The sequence below is a fragment of the Hipposideros armiger genome, unplaced genomic scaffold (genome assembly GCF_001890085.2).
Source record: "Hipposideros armiger isolate ML-2016 unplaced genomic scaffold, ASM189008v1 scaffold_85, whole genome shotgun sequence".
Classification (NCBI taxonomy): Eukaryota; Metazoa; Chordata; class Mammalia; order Chiroptera; family Hipposideridae; genus Hipposideros; species Hipposideros armiger.
Genome location: NW_017731435.1, coordinates 3,774,447 through 3,786,128, shown reverse-complemented (window position 1 = coordinate 3,786,128; position 11,682 = coordinate 3,774,447). Strand labels below are relative to the sequence as shown.

The window sequence follows — 11,682 nt, the reverse complement described above, 5'->3', positions numbered from 1 at the left end:
GATAAAGGCTGACTTGAGAGGTTTATTCTGGTTGCTTGGTTTTCGCTGTACTTCTACTTGGAGAAATGGCTCCTTGTGGTTTCATGCTAACGTGTGCGAGCCCCAAACCAATACAGTATGCGATCTGTTTGCAAAGCCTGCTGTTCCATGTATTCTTGCTTTATTTAAAAACTAAAACATTAGTTCAAAGTTTAATTCAACATTATTATTTCCAAAGACATAAAATGATGTGGTGCCCACACACACACACACAAATTATTGTTGTGTCTTGGTTTTAGTTTTTTGTTTTGCTTTAAGTGGGTTGGCTGGGCCCCCTTGCTGGTATTGGAAACATGATTATGTGTGCCAGATTGGGATTTTGTCAGTCATGCTTATTCATTACTTAACCAGCCGTTCGTGGAGTGCCCACCTGGTTCTACCCCAGCTGATGTTTTCCTCATATGCTTGTGTTTCTCACTGGGTTTTATTTGTGTCGACATGACTCCGCATTGCATTGGGAGGTAGTTTTGAGCTTCCTAGCAATCCTGCCGAAATGTTAAGGGTCCCTTCCACTCCTGCCTTGTCCTCATGCTGGGCGCCACGCAAACACCACGAGTCACTCTTCCCGCCAGCTTCCCAGGTTCTTTCTGGAGATTGGAAGGGGTAGGCTCTTGTAGTAAGTTATTCCTACAAAGCAGCAGTTCCCCGTACCCCAGCAACCACCTCTTGCCCAACCCTCAGTGCCCGCCTCACCTTCTGCTATTTGCTTTGTGTTATGTGAGCTCCACTGTCCTCTGGGCAAGCCCATGGCTTTGTATGTTGCTCACAGATTGATCCCCAGTTGCTTTTTGGTAGACTTTTTGCCCTTTCCTACGTGGACACTCAGTCATTTGAGTATTAAGAAAGTATTATTTTTTTCTTTCCAATTCCTGTGCCTTTTATTTCTTTTTCTTGCCTTATTGCGTTGCCTAGGCCTTCCAGTACAGTGTGAGATATGAGTGGTGAGAGTGGAATCTTCGCCTTGTTCCCAGTATTGGAGGTGGGGGGACCATTCAATCTTCCACCATTAAGCATAACATTAGCTGTGGATTTGCCCATTAAGTAGATTTAAAACTCCTTAGTAACCAGAACTGTTACTTTTGCTTCTTTGGCTTTGAACCTACTTCACAAGTCAGCGTTTTAATTAGTACAACAACCTGTTAGAATTGTGTACTGTAGAGCCTTTATTGTATTTTGTTTAAAATAACTAGCCTGGCCATGACTAAGATGAAAACTAGCCTGTTTTGGTGGAAAACGCCATGGACTGTATTAGCTATTTGATGGAAACACGAGTCCACCCTCTCACAGTACAGATGTGAGATGACAGCTGAACACGGTCCCCAGCCACAGGTCTGTGCAGGCGAATTGCCCGACTAGGAGGCTGCCTCGCTGGTCACTCATATAAGAACAAGGGAGCCATGTCTGTCAGCTGAGGAATGGCTAAACAGAATGTGGCCCATCCATCCAGGGGAATGCACTCTCCATAACACAGAATGGAGTGCCGCCACATACTATGACATGGATAGAGCACTGTACGAAGTCACAAAGGTCACATGTTGCAGGACTCCGTTTCTATGAAATGTGCAGAATAGGCAAATCCACAGACAGAAAGTAGATCAGTGGTTGTCAGGGGTCGGGGTGGGGAGAGGAGGGGCCGAGGTGGGGCGCACAGATGGGGGGCTGATGAGCTAATGGGCATTGGGCTTCTTTGGGGATGATGAAAATGTTCTAAAATTACGTTATGTTGATGGTTGCAAAACTCTTTGACTATGCTAAAAACCATTGAATTGTACACTTTAAACCTGTGGACTTCCTATTAAGTTCTATCTCAATAAAACCGTTTTTAAAATGAACAGGAGAGTTAAACTAATGGAGAATGAGCAAGCTGAATAATGATTAAGCTGGAGAAGGGAGTCGGAGGGCCACCCCAAGCAGGTGTTAAGAGGCCGTCTCTAGGGAAGATGAGCTGAGGGAACTGTCTAAGGGGACGGGGCGTTGTAGGTTCCAGAAGGATCTGCTGATGAACAAGGTGCCCTGCAGGCTAGATGCCAAGCATTTGGATCTAGGTCAGCCACCAGGCTCCACCATCAACTGAGCCCCAGAGATTATAGGAGAGTTTGGGGCAGGGCACTTTTCAAAGCTGATGATTGCAGCAAAAAAGAATTTATCATCATATAGATATAAAGGCCTCAAGGAGACCCACACAATGAAGCAAAAATGGACGTACTCAACCAGTGCAGTAGAGAAAGAAGTGGCTCACATTAGCAACTCGCCCGTTAACCAGGAAACTAACTCTCTCTTTTTCTCTTTCTTTTTCAGACTATAGCCTGCGTTTTCCCTTGGTGAGTATGAAATTTTAAAAAAATGATTTCTGATATGTAGTCAACTAGTTTAAAAAATGTGTGGTGTTTAATTGTTAGAGAAACATTATCTTCTAGAGAAAGAAGGCCATATGGTTAGCGTGTTCTACTTGAATTGTATGCCTTAACTTGCTTGAACAGGCTCATATCACACTTCTTGTTACATCACTTTTTTTTGTTTGTTTTTGCGTTTAAAATCTGGCTCAACTGTTCATTATCCTGAAATGTGTTGTTGAGAACACAGTCTCCGCGTGCTTTCCTCTCACTGAGTTGTCCTTTTACACGGATCTTATCTTATCTCCACGGCACACAGTGCAGGACCATTAGGGAGCACGGTGGCACGTAATTGCAGTCGTGGTAATTGCTTCTTAAGTGACCTGCCGTGGGGAAAGCTGCTGAGAAGGGCTTTTCTGGTTTGCACTTGTGGTTAAAAAGAAAAAAAAAAAGTGTCGTCATCACATAATTTTATGCCTTTTGAGGTCCGGGCTGCATCCCCTGGTCTTGATGTCCTCGTGTTTAGAAAAAGAAACAGTCGCCTTTTCCTTTTCTACTTAGTCAACTTGATGGTGGTAAGTTCCCTAAAGATATCAAAGGGAGAAAACCTAGGTGCTTTTGAAGTGGCTACAGCGTGTGGGCAGGTAGCACCTGGCTTGCCTGTGTGCTCACCTTTAGTGAGTGAACCCACACGTGGGCAGCTAGCAAGTTTTGTTTCTTAAATGCGTCACATTTTTTTAAACATGCGGACTCTACTCTGAACTATTCTAAGGTCAGTGCAGCCATGATTTTCCCTTGGCCGGCCCCCTCTTTGGAGGGGCGGGGAGGGTGCCCCACACGGCACTGTTTCATCTGGGCATAAATGCAATGGTTATTCCTGGAGCGATCAAATGCATTTTCATTGCTTGGACTGTCGCTCCCTGTCTCGAAGGACTGTCACATGTCATCAACGATTTATCGGGATGGAGAACAGGACAGCCTCCATTTGCTGCGCCCTCAGCCAGTTATGTTGCCCACGTTCTCTCTATCGCACTATCCCTGGATGTTGGCCATTCTGAACGGTACCACCTCCTTGGGCACGTGTCAACGGTGGCATCGAAGAGAAGGCTCAATACTGGACGGACATTAATTACAAGAGGTCTGCAGTCCCTCTTAGCCTCAGCACCCTCGCGGAGAGGTCCTGGCTCGTTCATATCGGTTTGCATGCACAGATCACATGCTCATCAAAAGCAGTGGACCCTCACCGTGTTGGCATGGAATGTCTGAGGGTCAGGCCCACAGACTCGTCTCCTGAAATACAAGGCACAGATGGCGATTTGTTCCAAAGGTCTGACCTTGCCTTCCTAGGCGCTCGGCTCAGCACCGGCCCCTCCACATCCAGTCTTGCTGCCCACCCACTCGAGGATTTCCTGGCCTCTTGGCAAGTGGACTTGGTCCCCTGAGTGGCCAGCAGTTCTCTTAGCTGTGATCCTGCGACCTGTGCATCCCCACCCCCCCCCGCCCCTCATTGTCTTAAAACCAGAGACAGATTCAGAAGTTCATCTGCCGTCCGAAGGGAACAAACAGTGTGCAGCAGTCGATGTCTTACCTCCGCATCCACTGTAGGCACTTGGGAGCCAGAGCAGCGTTGGGCAGCAGGTCCTTCTCCTTTGTCTCCATGTCAAGAGGAAAGTGAAGTTCTGCTTTAGGAAGCTATGAGTTCTGAGAGCAGAAGCGCTTCTGGTTTGAGGCATCTTTCTCCTGGCAACGAGGAAAGCGTCTTGGAAGCAGGAACCCCCTTCCTGGCTGCCTGATCTGCTGGCTTTGGAACCTGCCTGCTGGGTGTCAGATTGGCCTTGTAGCCAGTGACATTGTCATCTCTGAACACTTGAGACTTGTTCTAGAGCTTCAGGGCTGCAGCTAACAGAAAGGAATCTATTTCTAGTTTGTGGAATTAGAAACTTGCTTTGGAGTCAGTTAGAACTAAATAAAGAGCTCACCCTGGGCAGGACGGGAGAGACTGGACTTCCTGGGGCTGGAGGCTGTCCCCAGGCACCATCCTCTGTGGAGTAGATGCCTGCTGAGTGAACTCACGAACTGCAGAGGACTCCCTCGCTCTCAGCTGTCAGTCACGTCCTAGGATTATTGTGACGTCTAAGTGAGGTGACCCAGAGTGAGCCCTTAATAAAATTGTTGTTGTGGACACCATCACAAAATGATGGCAAATGTTTCCAGCTTCTAAAGATGGCATTTAACTGGGTAGTGATGTATATGCCGGTGCTATGGTGGATATCAAAAGTTCTCCCTTCCAGCAATAACCCCCTATTTAACATTTTTTAAAATGCTAACATTTGACTTCAAAAACAAAGAGTCAAATTTTCTCCCAGCTAAACTGGAATGAGAGGAGTCTTTTTAGCAGAGCGACCCATTCTCTTGTTTTTCTTTTCCTATTTTTAGTATTTAAAAATAAACTTGGAAAGGAATACTGCAGTTCACATTGCTCATCCAATATGACCAAAGTTCCCTCCCCATCCCAGTGGGCAACGCTTGTAACTCCGTGGGTCGCAGTTGCATAGTATGTAAAGAGTGCAATGGAATTTCAGAATTAAGAGTGTATGGAAGGCACAAAATTAAGGTTTCCATATCTTCTCCAGGCTCTTTGAGGTCTTACATTGTGATACCAAAGGGTATCCACCAGGAAGTAAAATTAAATGATGCTGTAACTTGACTATTTCACCTTGGTTCACGGAAATGCCAAAGGAATAAAGGAACACTAAGCTAAGTGCTAAGATCAAGTCACAGTCAGTTTAATTTTAAGATTAACTTAGGATATCCATTTACCAGCCTGTCTTCCGCAACGGTCTGGGCTTCCTCCTCTGTCGGTTTCAACACCTGTGATCTTTGCCTGCCAAGTCATTTTCCTTCCTCGGTGTTGGCCTGAATGGTCACCATGGCAGAAACATCATCACCACCACCATCATCATCATCATCATCATCATCTGAAGGTTTTCAAACGCAAGGGTCTCGTCTACGCTGTGCCAGGGCTGGGCGAGCCCCTCCGGACACGCTTTCTTCCCTCCTCAGCTGGGGTCACATTTCTGCTAGTGGGCCAGGCCCTCTGTCCTGTTCTGGTTTCTAGATCTGCAGGATGCATGATGTGCACAGCACAGAAGATTCGAGAACTTTCTACGAGATTCCATTCCTGTTTCCTTCCTTGGCCCTGCTCCTGGGTGTTCATTAGCATCCATGGATTCACAGGTTTCCTTTCTGAGCAAAATGTGTTTTTCCCAACAATGAAGAAGTTCTTCTCCCAGAAACTGAATGAGACACTGACAGCTGGATCTGATGGTGACCGACAGATTCATCCCTCATTTATTTCCATTTCCATTTCCCGCCCCCGGAAAGTTTGAACATTCTTCCAAGAAGTAAGTACCCCCCGAAAGAGTGTACTAGGTAATCGTTCGTCATGTAGCAGAGGCATGGACATTAAGCAGTCACAGTTTCCACTTGGAGGAAATGGGAACACAGCTTTCTATATAAGCTCACGTCCCATCACTGAGCTCCCAGCAGACCCAGTTCAGAGCTGGAATTCTCCCTTTAGGAATCCTTTTGCAGCTGACAGGAAAACATGGATCGCAGCAGGCCAGGATGGCTCCCCGGCGTCACTCCAGGAGGACAAGAGGTAACGGGAAGCTGAAAGGAGGCCCTTTCTTGTTGCGTGGGATTTCTGTCGTGGTTGATTGTAATAAAATTCCTGAGGTATTTAAAAATTAGGTTAAAGAATATTGCCAGGAAGCTCTCATTAAATGAATTGGCAAGCAGCTCCGTTAACTTTGTCCAGCCCTGTGCAGGAAATCTGGGGTGGGTGCTTCAGGAAACCGTTGTCGTTCACCCCAGCTCTGCCAAGTGCCTGCCGGGGATGGTAGAGAGGAACTGTCTGTATCGCGCGGCTGGTGGGCTGGCTGGCAGACCGCCAGGATCCAAGGTGAGGCCCACCTTCCAGGAAAACAAACAGAATCCTGGTTGGGCCCTCAGGGGTGTGACTGGATGACACATCAGAGCCCCACCTATTTTAAGTTGGACATTTCCTATCTTTATAATCAAAACCCTCCCCGTAATTGTCCTTAGCAAAAGATTTGTGAAGTGGCATTTTAGTTACGAACAACCCGGTGATGAAGTGGAAGTTACCTGGGCAGCCTTTCGGTGGATGGGCTGGTCTTCAAGGAGGTTGCCGTCACCTCTGCGAGGAGGCGTGGCCGAGAGTCTGTGTGCAGGGCTTTCAGGCCCTTGTCCTGCACTTTGTAGAAACTGATGGCAGCGGTGGCAGCTGCAGGCCCAGGCCAGCTGCCTGTGGCACCGTTCACACTGGGTGAAGAAGACAGGAAATGAGCAGAACCTTTTGGGTATGTGGGTTACAGAGAGATCCCTCAGACCCACTGAGCCACAGATCAGGAGTGAGTTCTGGGGCTGAGTGGAAGGCATGCAGGCCAGTCCCCAGTGCAGTGGGAACGCACCCCAACTTCAGCCCCAACCCCTAGGGGATGGGGACACTGAGCCACAGATTAGATGCATTCCATTCAAGAATGGCTGATCTGAAGTGACTTTTCAAAACTGCTTATGACGATGCAGAGTTTAGTGGGAAGGGTTTAAAATGTGGGAAAAGGGAAAGATCCCAGTGGAACTGCTGAACACAAAATGTGTCATATCATGGATTCTCTGAGTAGCTTTCCTCCTGTGTTGAATAGAAATGAGCATGAGCAAAAACACAAAACTTGCATTTGTGTTATTTTATGATGGGGGCCGATTGAAATCTAACATTTTTTTTTTAAAAGATGTTGGCAGTGTTTAACTGATTTCAAACAACTGCACCAAAATTGATCTGTTATCAGAAATGGTGCAGTTTTGTGTTCAGGCACACTCTATGTATACCTGGGGTGCCAAAAAAAAAAAAGGATACATTTTAAGAGATGTTATCTATGTATTGCTTTTTGAAGTTGAATTACGTAGCAATGTGTATGTAGTATGACGTTCGCTCAAAAGATGGCGTTAATCAAATGAATAGTGGCATCATCCATTGTACTACAATTTCAATGCAGTTTTTTCCTTCCTTAAAATGTGTGTACATTTTTTGGCACTATATGTGTGTGTGTGTGTGTGTGTGTGTGTTACCATGTGTTGTAGAGAAATTAATTTTTTATGAACGTCATGTTGGTGGAAATTATTAGTCACAGAAACAGGACCTGATCTATTTCCTGTTTTGCCAGATAACTTAAATGCTTTATGCTGAAAACAAATTTATGCATTTATGATAACGAACATGCCTGGCCACGCCCTTCACAGCTCACAAAGCACCCTCAAGTTCGTTATCTCGTCTGGGCCTCAGAGGCGCTGGAGGCCGTCTAGGTGTGCATTCTCACTTCCACCTTAACGGCGAGGAAACAGCCCAGCAGGCTGGGAGAAGTGAGCTGCCAGGGCTGTGGGAAGGGGCTCTCCAGGCTCTGGCCTTCCCTGAGCTGTGCCAGGGTTCCTCTCAGACCCCAAAGCCAGTCAGCTCATCACCACCAATGGGGAGGCACGGACCTGCCAAAAGCAAACCAACTTTTCCATTATGGAAAACATAATTTTCCAGGTACTCAAGGAATCGAGCACTTTAATAAATGAGGACAGATCCCATGGATTGTGCAGGCAGTTTGCGCGTGGATAATTATATTTTGGAACAATTTTCTGGTCACTGGAGTTGATCTTGGCCAGGGTTCCACACTGTTTCCGCATGTTATCTGCTGACCAAATCCAGTTTCTAATCTCTTCTCGCACACTTGCCAGGTTTCCTTTCGACACGGCTGGGTCGTTTGTCTGTTCGCTCACCCAGCGTTTATCAGGTGTCTCCTGCAGGCTCAGGGCTGCGCAATTTCTTGAAAAATGAAATCATAGATCCTATTTATCTGATTGTGTGCTTTGCGCAGGAGCCTACGAAAGGAATGGACAGAAATAGAGTTTAGTTCTAGAAAGCTGAATGACTGGGACGTGTCCTGAGTCACACCTTCTTTGTTTGAAAAGTAAAAAGCGGGTGAGAATTTTTTAAAGGCCTCCTCAAGACATCAAGTTCTGTGATGTAGGGCGCAGCTCCTCTGAGTTTTGAGATGACAGCAGAAGCCGCCCTGAAGCAGCCACGGCCGTGTGGTCAGGCGTGTCTGGGGACACTTGCCTTCACTTCCCTTCTGGGATGAAGTTTGTCCGTCGTGATATAAATGTTTTGTGATCTCACTTTGGAAAAAAAGCCAGCCATCTTTGGCGCTTTCACTTCCCCTCTCTTGTTTGTGTTTGCTCTGTCACTGCCTTCCAGAAGAAGCAGGAACATATAAAGGAGGGTTTTATTGATGGAAAAGGATTTTGGAAAGAAGACTTTCTCTTTCCATGATGTTGCTTATGTGCAGGAGGTGAAAGCTGGGGATCCGCAGGCTTTGATTTTTAAAACGTAAGCAGAAACGTAATAACACGAAGGTACTTTGCCCGTGTTTGGAGATCCATCTGGCAGATGGTTCTGGGGGGTGTGAAGGCGTATTTCACCTGAGGAAGTGATTCCGTGGGGAGGCAGATCGCTTCGTCTTGTCCGAAACCATGGAAACGCCCAGGGCCACCCTGCCTTCTTCTGGGAGTTCCCAACACAAGACAGGCTGGAAAGTGGCTGTGGCTGAGATGCAGGTAGATCCTGGAGGCGCACAACTAGAGCCCAATCCAACTCAGAGGCATCACTCTTTCCAAGGCCCGCTTGGGGCTGCTTTCCAGTGTGAAGCCTGCGCTGCCATGCTGTTATGCTGTTTCCCGTTGTGGGTGGATTTACTTAATTTTTAATGAGTGAGTCACTGCCCGTCGCTGTATGTTTTCCTCCTGTGGAGCCGAGAAGTAAGTCATGTTTCCTTTAAAAAATTTTGTTTTTGATATAACCTGAGTCCTGTGGCACTCTGAGTGAGACGAGGGGACGTGGTGACACCACTAAGAAAAGGCATTTAAGCTCCCAAGGGCTCTTAGGAGATGGCAGTGGGTGTCACCCTATGACCGTGGTGTCTTCTGTGAGAGCGGACTGTGTACCTCATTAAACATCCAAAATGTCTCTCTATAGAGATGTTTTTGAAAACTGTGTAATTTTCTTAAACAGTTTGTTTTTTCATGTTACAGCAAATCCATTCCACTTGAAAAGCCACGTGGTAGGCTTCCCAAACGGAAACCTAGTGGCATAATCCGTTTCCACAGCGCTAGTCACGCTTCCTCCGTGTCCACTCTGTTCACTCGCGGTGGCCTCCGTCTGCCCAGCTGGGACCTGGCCACCCCTTGTGCTCTGCAGCTCCAGGGGTCGTCTTGGTTACCAGAGCTGTTTCGCTCCTGTCTCAGGCTCACGCCTTACCACGCTCCTACCACTCACGTCAGCCCGAGCACGGGCCACCGTACGGTGCGCCCCGCCTGGCCTGAGCACAGAGCAGTGAGCCCGCGGACAAGCCGTCGAGGCTCGTGCCCTCCGCCCAGCACCAAGGGCCCCCAGTTTTACACGGCGCTCCCTGACAATGTGGGCATGCACACAGAGACCAAACAGGTCCAGAGGTGGCAGGAGATAGTGCCAACCAGAGAACAACAAAAGGCAGTTGGCTGCGGGGTGTGGAGAGTACTGCTCAATGGAGTCGGTCCAGCGGAAAAAACAGGATGAGAAGAGCAGGGGACAGGCCCGGCCTCGGGGTCAGGAGGCCCAGCGTCTGTCCTAAGTGGCTGTGTGGCTTTAAGCAAATCGCCCGCCTCCTAAGGACACCCGTCTCCTTAGCCACCAACCTCTGCAAGGCTCTAGAATTCTGTCCATCCAAGACGGAACAGAAGAAATAGGAGATCTCTGGTACAAAATTAACAGCACACAGCGTGGTCTGTGGTCAAGGCGAGGACACTAGACAGCACGGGGGTGGCAGATTGGCGGGGGCAGTTTTTCTTTCGGGATGATCTGATTTTAGCCAACATTTTTGGCCTGGGCTCAGGGCTTCCTGGAGCTGAGTTTCCCTGGAGAGGAGACACCCTTCGTCAGGGCGCTGCCCGCCGTTGTCCCAGGCCTGGTGAAGCTCAGAAAACGCCCAGTGCCCTTAGGGCCAAATCACAGGCCTGCGCCGGCAGCCTCCGCTGCTCCTGACACTGAGGGGCCACCGTTGGAGACCCAGGTGCCGAGCCAGAAATCCAGGTACCGCGTCTGGGCGTCTGCGCTCATGGTGCAAATGGGAATCTTCGCTATTTGTCAGAACGGGTTGACCCCTTTCTGAAATTCATCTTTAAAAAAAAAACAACAGTTTTATTTTATCTGGGCTACAAGACACTTTGTAAAATGTGTCTGTTATCTGTATAACAGTGTGTCCCAGGACAGCAGCAGTGTCCTAGTCACAGAACCTAGTGGCCTGGTGAACCTACATGAGCAGATTACCGAAACGGGTTCACAGACATCCCTGATCGAATCACAGATTCCGTGAAAGACAGAACCAGTCTCAGTGTTGTCTCAGCTATCCTGGTCCTGCTCCTCTCTAAGTTTTTGAAATCCACAGTAAAAAGCGTTTTCTTCAAGGATTTGGTTAAAGGAGAAGTACTAATCCTGGGAAATGAAGTCGAATTCAAAGAATGGCCTGATGATACAGAGCTATCAGCTGCTCAGCTAGAGAAAATGCGTATTTTTTTCAGACTCCCATTTTCTACTTTATCCATGATTTATATGATGTGTGACACATAACTGGAAATTAATGCGTGGTCGGATCCTTGCAGAGGGAGACAGAGCAATCAATTTGGCTCCCTGCCTGACTGTGGCATGTGGGGGCGTGTCAGCTCCTGGACGGACAGCAAATGTCCTAATTGTCTCTGAATCCCCCGTGGTTGCCCACACCTAGCTGACCTCAGCACTCCTTGTATGGTTGATGAATGAGTGAACAAGTGAATGGGTGGGCGGGCGTGGAGAGTTCATGGAGTAGGAAAAAGGCAGATAGCAGAGGAAACTCCATCTTTGCCGTCTCCACAGCACTTGGCACGAACAGGGCCAGCTACCTAGATGACTGGGCTGCTTGTTCCAAAAAGCAGGAACTAAAAGCATTTTCCTTTCCTCTGTGGTGTCTCTCCAGACCTATCGTGGTGCTGTTTACCTTCTATTTAATGTCATGCTGCCTGGGATACAGGGACACTCTCAGGCAGTGCCAGGACCCCACCCTGCAGCTGCCCTGCTAGGTGGAGTGTGCAAATCAGGGGCCAGGAAGTGGACAGTCGAGACCCCACCCTGGGGAGGTGACAGGAGGCATACCACGTATGGAAGTGGACAGTCAAG

The 11,682-nt window shown here is 47.9% G+C and overlaps 1 protein-coding gene across 1 annotated transcript in view; it reads left to right on the top strand.

Annotated features, from left to right (window-relative positions):
• LOC109383534 (receptor-type tyrosine-protein phosphatase epsilon-like) overlaps positions 1-11,682 on the top strand; it is a 123,194-nt gene that overhangs the window by 59,958 nt on the left and 51,554 nt on the right. The window contains exons 2-3 of the mRNA XM_019644079.1: positions 2,338-2,360; positions 5,953-6,033. The gene's annotated coding sequence lies outside the window, so the exon portion shown is untranslated. The remainder of the gene's footprint in view (positions 1-2,337; positions 2,361-5,952; positions 6,034-11,682) is intronic.